The 10,077-nt window shown below is 34.9% G+C and overlaps 1 pseudogene; it reads left to right on the top strand.

The window, feature by feature from the left end:
- The first annotated feature begins 735 nt into the window (after positions 1-735).
- On the top strand, positions 736-2,063 carry LOC131747843 (tubulin alpha-1C chain pseudogene; annotated as a pseudogene).
- The last annotated feature ends 8,014 nt before the right edge of the window (positions 2,064-10,077 follow it).

The raw sequence follows: 10,077 nt of genomic DNA on the forward strand, positions 1-10,077 counted from the left end.
AGGACACCTCTAAACTTCCTCCATGTCAGGCAGATGAAGTTACTACTTTATTTCACCACCTTGCAGGTAACTGAAATTGTATTATCCCTGCAGCTCACTCAGTTCTTTCTCTCTGCATTTGATAGCTCCAGTGACTCTCAGAACTCCCCCGTCTGTTCTCTTTGTTCTACTCTAGGGGTGAGCCTGCTAAAGCCAGCCAACTGCGTCTTCTTTCCATAATTAACTTAACTGAACAATTCAGCTCTATTTGAAGACTTTCTGCCTTGGTCTCTGGATCCCCCATGCTTAGGATCCTAATGAGGAACGGGCCTGAAGCAGTCCCATACCTTGGAGTTTATTTGAATATGGTTAACTCTCTCATTTTAGGGCTTTGTAAAAGATACATAGTGAAATGAATTACTGTAGGAGAAGAATTGCATACATATATATTTTAAAATAAAATACCTCTATATAGGCCTACTTGAACAATTATATAAATAAAATTTGTTTTTTAAAGTAATAACAAACTGGGACTTTTTTTCTTAAAAAGGCAAAACAACAACAAAAAGAAGCACAGGGTGGATCTGACACCCACCCTCCCAGACACGTGGCCCAGGAAGGAGTATATTGGTTCCTTCGGAGCCAAACAGCCTCTCACTACTTCTCCCCCAGAATCCTTGGTAGTCTGTCAGTGGGTGATCCTTGTTGCTGTCCCCTTGCATCATCCAGCCCTGCAGAGCCCTACAAATCCCAGTTATGTGTGAATCTATCTCCATCCAAGTTGGTTGGACTGGAGTCCAGTTTGGCAATGACTGCTGAGATCTCTACTTCCTGAAAAATAGTGTCCAGCCCAATGACCAAATGCCACATGACAAGATCATTAGGGGCAGAGATGACTCTTTCAACACTCTCTTCATTGAGATGGATGCTGGCAAACATGGGCTCGGGGTAGTGTTTCTAGACCTGGAACTCATGGCCATTATGAAGTTCACACTAGCACCTACCACTAGTTCTTCCATCTTGAGCAGCTCATCATGGGCAAAGAAGATTCTAACAACAACTATGCCCATGGGTACTACACCGTTGACAAAGAGATCACTGACCTTGTCTTGGACGAAATTTGAAAGTGGCTGACCAGGACATACGTCTTCAGGGCTTCTTGGTTTTCCACAGCTTTGGTGGGAGAACTGGTTTTTGGTTCACCTTCCTCCTGATGGAATGGTCTCTCTGTTAATGACGACATGATGTCCAAGGTGGAGTTCTCCATTTATCCACCCCCTAGATTTCCACAGCTATAGTTGAACCCTACAATTCCATTCTCACTACCCTGGAACACTGTGATTGTGCCTTGATGATAGACAATGAGGTCATCTATGACACCAGTTGTAGAAATCTTGATATTGAGCACTCAACCTATATGACTTTAGCCATCCTATACGTGACCTTATTAGCCCAATTGTGTCCTCCATCACTGGTTCCCTTAGATTTCATGGAGCACTGAATGCTGATCTGACAGAATTCCAGACCATCTTGGTTCCCTATCTCCACACGTACTTAACTCTAGCTACATTTGTCCCCATCATCTCTGCTGAGAAAGCCTACCAAAAACATCTTACTATAACAGAGACCACCAATGCATGGCTTGAACCAGACAACCAGATGGTGAAATGTAACCTTCCCTGTGTCATATACATGGCTTGCTGCCTGTTGTACTGTAATGATGTGGTTTCCAAAGATGTCAATGCTTCCATTGCCACTATCAAGACCAGTGCACTATCCAGTTTGTGGATTGGTGCCCCACTGGCTTCAGTGTTGACCCTAATTACCAGCATCCCATTGCAGTATCTAGTGGAAACCTGGCCAAAGTACCATGAGCTGTGAGCAACACAATAGCCATTACTGAGGCCTGGATTTGCCTAGACAACAAGTTTGACTTGATGTATGCCAAGTGCATCTTTGTTCACTGGTATATTGGTGAGGGTATGGAGGAAAGAGAGTTTTCTGAGGCCTAGGAGGACATGTTTGCACTTGAGAAGGTTGGAGTAGATAGTGCTGAGGGATAGGATGAGGGTGAAAAGTATTAACCTTCTGCTGCAAATTTACACACATTTTCTTGAGACTGTCTTATTTCTTTGTTCTGTGAAGCTGTCTATTGTGGCCCTAACTTGTCAACAAAAGTGACGTTTCCATTAACAAAAGGAATAAGAACAAACTAAACCCAAGGCTTAAAGAAGGAAAGAAATAATAAAGGTGGGAATGGATATAAATAAATAGCAAGTAGAAAAATAAGAGAGAAAATCAATGAAACTGAGATTGGTTCTTCAAAATGATCAACAAAGTTTACACACCATTACTTAAATTGACTAAGAAAAAGAAGCCACAAATAACCAAAAATCAGAAGTGAAAGTGGAAATATGACTACTGATTTTGCAAAAATATATAGGATTATACAAGAGTGTTGTGAACAATTGTTGTCAACAAATTAAATAACTTGAATGGACAACTTCCTAGAAAAACATAAGATTGAATCATAAAGAGATAAAAAAATCTGAATATACTTATACTTAGTGAAAAGACTGAATTGTCAAAGAGAAATATAGGCATTTGTTAAAGTTGGCAAGACACATTTTACTCAGGCTACTGTAGGATGGGAGATGTTAGTATTAACTGAATTTAACTCCACTGAAACAAAAAATGAGGCTTTTAAAATGCTGAGATATACCAATGGAAAACTATGGAAGGACATGGAAGGGGGTTTGAGTTGAAGAGGGGGATGTTGGTCAATGTGATTAGGCCTTCTGTGTTTGCTAATTGGCACTTATTGAAGTGAGGTTCCTACCCTCTACAGAAGCTGCAAGATAAGAGCCCTATTTTTCTTAATGATTCCATTTCAAAGGGATGGCTCCTATATCCTTGAAAAAAGCATTTCTGGATTATAGTAGATTTACATCTTAAAGGGACAGAGAAAGAATTTACAATTGCAGGTTTTCTAAAGTAAATGCTCTAATAAAGGGGAAGTCATGGGCCTATAGTCATGCTCCGGTTGGACAAACAGTAAATTATTTTTACAGCATTGAGCTTTCTCAGGCAGACTTGTTAAGGGATGTGGAGTCAAGCTAGGGACATGAGCTTGGGCTGATAGAAGCCATTGTACAATTTGGTCAAGTCTTTCAGTGTGTGTGGGGGAGAATGAGGGTTGGATGGAGCTGTTTCTGCCAAGAGTTTTGCGATACTCATAGGCAAAGTTTTAGGCTTAGTAAAGAAAGGGACTCAGAGGAACCTGACTATCCCGTCAAGGGGATAGTCTTTTTTTCTGAATAAGTATTCAAAGATTTCTCAACAACAACAAAAAAACCAGGAACAGAAGCCTTCACTATTGAATTCTACTAAACATTTAAAGAAGAATTAACAACCATATTTCTTATAGTCATCCAAAAAATCAAAGGAGAAAAAGAATACTTCCTAACTCATTCTATTAAGTCAGCATTACCCTGATACCAAATCCAGACAAATAAATGAAAGAAAAGAAAATAACAGATCAATATCCCTTATAAATATTGATGCAAAAACCCTGAACAAAATACAAGCCAAATCCCAAAGCATGTTAAAAAGATTATATACCATAATCAAATGGGATTTAGTTCCAGAAGGCAAGAATGTTTCAATGTATGAAAATCAAAGTAATATACCACATTCACAGAATGAAAGAAAACAACCACATGATCATCTCAATTGAAGCAGAAAAAAATATTTTTACAAAATTCAACACCCTTTGATGATAAAAACACTCAACAAACTAAGAATAGAAAGTAACTATATCAACATAATAAAAAGTCATATGTAAAAAACCCTCAGCAGGCTTCCCTGGTGGCACAGTGGTTGGGAATCTGCCTGTCAATGCAGGGGACATGGGTTCGAGCTCTGGCCCAGGAAGATCCCACATGCCGCAGAGCAACTAAGCCTGTGCACCACAACTGTTAAGCCTGCGAGCCACAACTACTGAAGCCTGCTCACCTAGAGCCCGTGCTCCACAACAAGAGAAGCCACCGCAGTGAGAAGCCTGTGCAGTGCAATGAAGAGTAGCCCCTGCATGCTGCAACTAGAGAAAGCCTGAACAGAGTAACAAAGACCCAACACAGCCAAAAATTAATTAATTAATTAATTAATTAAGCAAAAATAAGATTAAAAACCCACAGCTAACATCATACTCAATGGCAAAAGACTGAAAGCTTTCCCTCTAAAAACAAGACAAGGATGACGTTTTTACCTTTCCTATTCAACATAACGGAATTTGTAGCAAGAACAATTCGGCAAGAAAAAGAAATAAAACTCCCCCAAATTGAAATAGAATAAAAGTATTTCCATTCAGAGATGACATGATTATATGTACAAACACTAGTGATTCCATAAATTAAATGGTTAGACATAATGGAGGGACTAAGTAAAACTGCAAGAACTTTAACACAAAAAGATCAGTTGCATTTTTATATACTAACAATGAACAATTCAAAATGAAATGAAGAAAACAATTCCATTTAATATCATCAAAAAGAATAATAAATTTGGGAATAAATTTAACCAGAGGTGAAATTGTACAATGAAAACTAAAAAAAAAAAATATTGCTGAAATAAATTAAAGAGGACACAAATAGACATTCCATGTTCCTGAATGGAAGATTTAATACCTACAGATATTAACCTATAGGCATCTACAGGTTCAATTCTTATCAAAACGCCAATGATACGTTTTACACAAATAGAAAAATTCATCATAAAATTCATATGGAATCTCAAGGGACTCTGAACTGCCTAAACAAGTTTGAAAAGGAAGAATAAAGTTGGAGATCTCACACTTTCTGATATCAAAATTTACTACAAAGCCACAGTAATCAACACAGTGTTTTACTTGCATGAATATACACTTATAAACCAATGGAGTAGAAGAGAAAGCCCAGAAATAAACACAGATACAGGGTCAAATGATTTTTGACAATGGTGCCATGAACACTCAATGGGTAAATGGCACTGTTTTTAAGAAATTGTGTTGGGAAAAATGGATATCCACTAGCAAAAGAATGATGTCAGACCCTTACCTTACACCATATAAAAAGATTAACTCAAATGGATCAAAGACATAAACATATGACCAAAACTATAACACTCAGAAGAAAACATTGGGGAAAAGCTTCTTGACACTGATTTGGCAATGATTTATTGGATATGACAAAGAAAAATAGATCAAAATTTAAAACTTTTGTGCTTTAAGAAACACTATTAACAGAATAAAAGGGCAGCCCATGGAATGAGAAAAATATTTGCAAATCATATATCTGCTAAAGGATTAATAACCAGAATATAGAAAGGAACTTTTAAAACTCAGCTCAGCTTGGGGCTTTGTGACCACCTGAAGGGTGGGATAGGGAGGGTGGGAGGGAGGGAAACGCAAGAGGGAAGAGATATGGGGACATATGTATATATATAACTGATTCACTTTGTTATAAAGCAGAAACTAACACACCACTGTAAAGCAATTATACTCCAATAAAGATGCTAAAAAAAAGACCAAAAAAAAAAAAAACCTCAACAACAAAAATCAAACAACCTTATCAAAAAGTGAACAAAGAATTTGAATAGACATTCCAAAGAAGATATACAAATAATAAGCTCATGAAAAGATTCCCAACATCACTAATCATCAGAGAAATCAGGGAAATAGAAATCAAAAACTCAATGAGGTACCAGTTTATTCCAGTTAGAACAGCTATTATATGAAAAAACAAAAAACCCAGAAAATAACAGGAATTGGTGAGAATGTGGAGAAATTAGAATTTTTGAGCATTGTTAGTTGTAATATAAAATGGCATAGATGCTGTGGAAAATATTAATGGTGGTTCCTCAAATAATTAAGCATAGAATTACCACATGACCCAATCCTTTCACTTCTGGTTATACACCCCCAAAAATTGAAAGCAGGGACTTGAAGAGATAGGTGTACATGCATGTTCATAGCAGCATTATTTGTAATAGCACAAAACTTGAAACCACCCAAATGTCCATTGATGGATGAATAGATAAATAAAATGTGGTACATACATAAAATGGAATATTATTCAGCTTTAAAATAGAAATGAATTTTGACATATGCTACAACATGGATGAAACTTGAAGGCACTGTGCTAAGTGAAATAAGGCAGACACAAAACAACATTTTATGATTCCATTTATATGGGGTAACTAGAATAGTCAAATCATAGAGACAGAGACTAGAGTGGTGGTTGTCAATGTCTGGAGAGAGGAGAATTTAGAGTTATTTTCCAAAAGGTACAGAATTTCAATTTGGGAAGATGAGAAAGTTCTGGAGTTGGATGGTGGTAATTTTTGCACAAAAAAGTGAATATACTAATGCCACTGCCCTGAGCACATAAGATGACTAAAATGGTAAATTTTATGTTATGTATGTTTTAACACACACACTCACACACACACACACATACACACACACACACATCAGAATTGGAAAAAATAATACACACAGATATTTCTCCATATCAAAGGTGTACCAGATCAATATTCCAGCTAAAAGAGGTATTTTTTAAATGGCTGTTCCAATTAACAGTCTTGCAGCAAGTATTGGAAAAACCTTTCTTATATCCTCAACAACTGTAATATAATTTGCAACAAAAAATGCTAAACACTTTTCACAACTTGAAGAGTAAAAATATTATATTTTTTGTGATTTTCATGTTCTTGAGTTACACTTTTCAATGTGTATTTTCAGAATGATATAGGCACATTTGTGGGTCATTTGAATTTTTTCTTTTACTAATTTTCTAGTAATACAATTTACCACTTATTTTGGGATGAATTAATACTTCTGTTTAATTTTTTTAATATATCATAAATAGTATCTCTTTGACATGTTATTAATTTTCCCCTTGCTATTTTTTTTCATTTAATTTCTCTATGGTTTGCCTTTCCCATCATAGTTTTGCCTATAGTATAATGATCCAAATATCCTTCCTTTACCCTAATACTATAGACCTGTGTTCCTCATTGTTCATCTAGGTGTTTTATGAGTTCAATTTATTTTTAAAATTCACATCACTAAACATTCCAGAAATTAATTTGGTGAATGCAAGCATAATTAAACATTAAAAAATTAAACAATAATGCATAGGAACTTATCAATCAGAGCTGTTCCTGACTGCTGTTTCAGCTGAATGTAAATCCTAGGTGTATAGGGTGAAATAGGAAATTAATTATATATTTTTCTTAATGATTAAGCCAGCTAACCTAATGCTTTGTGTTGAAAACATTCTTTCTCCATTAGTTTTGAGTGCCAGGTTTCATATATTTAAATTAGCAGACATATGTTGGTTTGCTTCTGTATTTTCCAATCCATTTCATGTTATTATACTTTAATCTTGGATAGGGATACCCTTCTTATATATCTTCTGTCTTCTCTTTTTCCGATTTTATTTTTGGTCCTAAGTGATTCTTACAGACTGACTTCAGAGGCATTTTCTTGAGTTCTAAAATCTTATCAAGGTTCTTATTGGACTTATACTAATTTTATAGATTTATTTTCGGAGAATTTGTCATCTTTGCAATATCGGGTCTTTGCAATTATAAATGTGGTATACCTCTCAAATTATTAAACTCTTTTTTTGACGTTCCTCAGTAAAAATATATTGCTATTATTATGCACAAGATACACACATTCTTTCTTAAAATACTCATGAAACGATTCATGTTGTATTGTTATTATGAATTGCATCACTTATAATTAAAATGTGCAATTTGTTATTGTTGAAAAGTAGTTTTAATTAATTTGTTCATTCACTAATTTATTTTTTATTCTCCACATTTAACAAGAGATATTATATATATATAACAAGGGAGGTATTAATTTATATATCTGAATCCATCTATCTAAATTCATTTTACCTGCAATATTAATTACTTGACATCTTTGATGTGACCTATTTAGTTGCTCTTTTCCAGCAGTAGAATTTTTTCACTTAAATTCTAATATTCTTATAGGATATGTCTAATGATGGATCTCTTTATTATTTAGACCCAGAATATGATAAATTGTGATAATCTACAGTCTAGGACTTGTTTTAGCTCGTACAAATTTTCTTTTATTATAACTTCAATATTATTTCTGATCTGTTCTTCCCAATTCTGCATATGTTGGATTTACATTCTTCCAGAATATCTATCTTCTTCTCTTTGGATATTTGTGCTTTCATGTTCAATCGAATTTAGACAATGTTCATGTTTATTTTCCACATTAATATTTCCTTTCTTGGCAGTTTATTTCTGCTCTTTTCTTCTTCTAATGTTGCTTTTATTTTGCTATGTAATTTTATTTTCCTGATCATCTTTCTTCATGTCATTACCATCATTCTCTCACTTATTACTTGGCTAGCTCACTGTTTATCAAAATCTATTGCTTTATCTTTTATTTTACCATTATATCCTACAGTGTATATTCCTACACTTTCTTGAAATTCATAATGAATGCAAACTAAATGTTTTATAACTCTCAGAAAATATGTCATGAATTATATATATATCAAAATGTTTCAATAGTATGCTCTCCCTCTCTAATATGCTATATTCTCCTCTTTTAAAAATTTGCTCCTCGATTTATGTACATGACTTATATAGATAATTTTCTGTTTAATTTATCTTGAGTGAGCCAAATTCACTTTTCAAATCTTAAGTTGGAGACATAGAGTATATTTAAATGAAATATTGCATTGTTTTCACTCTTTTATTTGGTATAAATGGGCTCTAGTGAGAAAAAGTCTCACAGTCTTTTCTCCTACTCAAGTAATTATGAATAATAGAATTGTTCAGAAACAATATCAAGGCTTTTGTAGTTCTTATCCTATCAAAAGACATAAATGAACAGGTAAAACAGTCAGAGTGCATCTTTACTATACTTGTTTAAGTTATTGACTACTGTCAAAATCACATCTCCAGGGATAAAGTGTAACCTACTTTTCCTCTTTCCCTAGGTAAACTAAAGTGAAAGGTAAATGATAGCCTTGAACACCTTATAAATTTGGTTCTTGTAATGGGAGAGTGTCTTCCCTCCTATTACCAAGAAAATATCTATATCTCTGAGATAGTTATGCAGTTGGAATGTGTTTATGGGCATGCACTATTTTTCCCCCATGTGATCCTATCACTAACTCCACTCTATGATTCTAGTCTCTACTTTAGACTTTCTTTCTTTTTTTTTTTTTTTGTGGTACGCGGGCCTCTCACTGTTATGGCCTCTCCCATTGCGGAGCACAGGCTCCGGACGCACAGGCTCAGCAGCCATGGCTCACGGGCCCAGCCGCTCTGCGGCATGTGGGATCTTCCCGGACCGGGGCACAAACCCGTGTCCCCTGCATCGGCAGGCGGATTCTCAACCACTGCGCCACCAGGGAAGCCCTACTTTAGACTTTCTTAAACTTTGGTAGACAATAAATTATTTCAATTATTATCACAACATTGGTCAATGTTCCTAATTTCTAGTGCTACTGTTGCACTGTCTTTTCCTTTTTATATGTATTTTTAGATTTGACAATGATAGTCTGCTCCAATTATCATCCATATTCATATTTTCCTATTTTCAAAAAAAATGATATAATTTCCAAATTACAGAAAAGTTGCAATAATACAAAACACTGTCATGAGCACTTTATCCAGATTCATGATCTTTTAAAATATTTTGTCCCATTTTCTTTATCATTATTATTCCGCTCTCCTCCTTCTCTCTCTCTTTTAGAATCATTTGAAAGTAAGATGTAATCACCATGTTTCTTTACCTTTAAGTAAATCAGTAAGTATCTTAAGAAAAAAGATATAGTCACAGTAAAATTATAAATATCAAGGAATTTAATTTTTATATAATATTATCTATTCACATCCCATATTCAAATGTCATCAATTTTTGCAATAATGTCATTTACATCTGTTTTTCTTTCATTCTGAGATCCAATCTAAAATTGTACCTTGTGTTTAATTGTGATGTCCTCTTTGTACTCTACAATCTGGAATAGTTATTTAGCGTTTTTTAGTGTTTCTTGACCTCAA

Source organism: Kogia breviceps, chromosome X, assembly GCF_026419965.1.
Source record: "Kogia breviceps isolate mKogBre1 chromosome X, mKogBre1 haplotype 1, whole genome shotgun sequence".
Classification (NCBI taxonomy): domain Eukaryota; kingdom Metazoa; phylum Chordata; class Mammalia; order Artiodactyla; family Physeteridae; genus Kogia; species Kogia breviceps.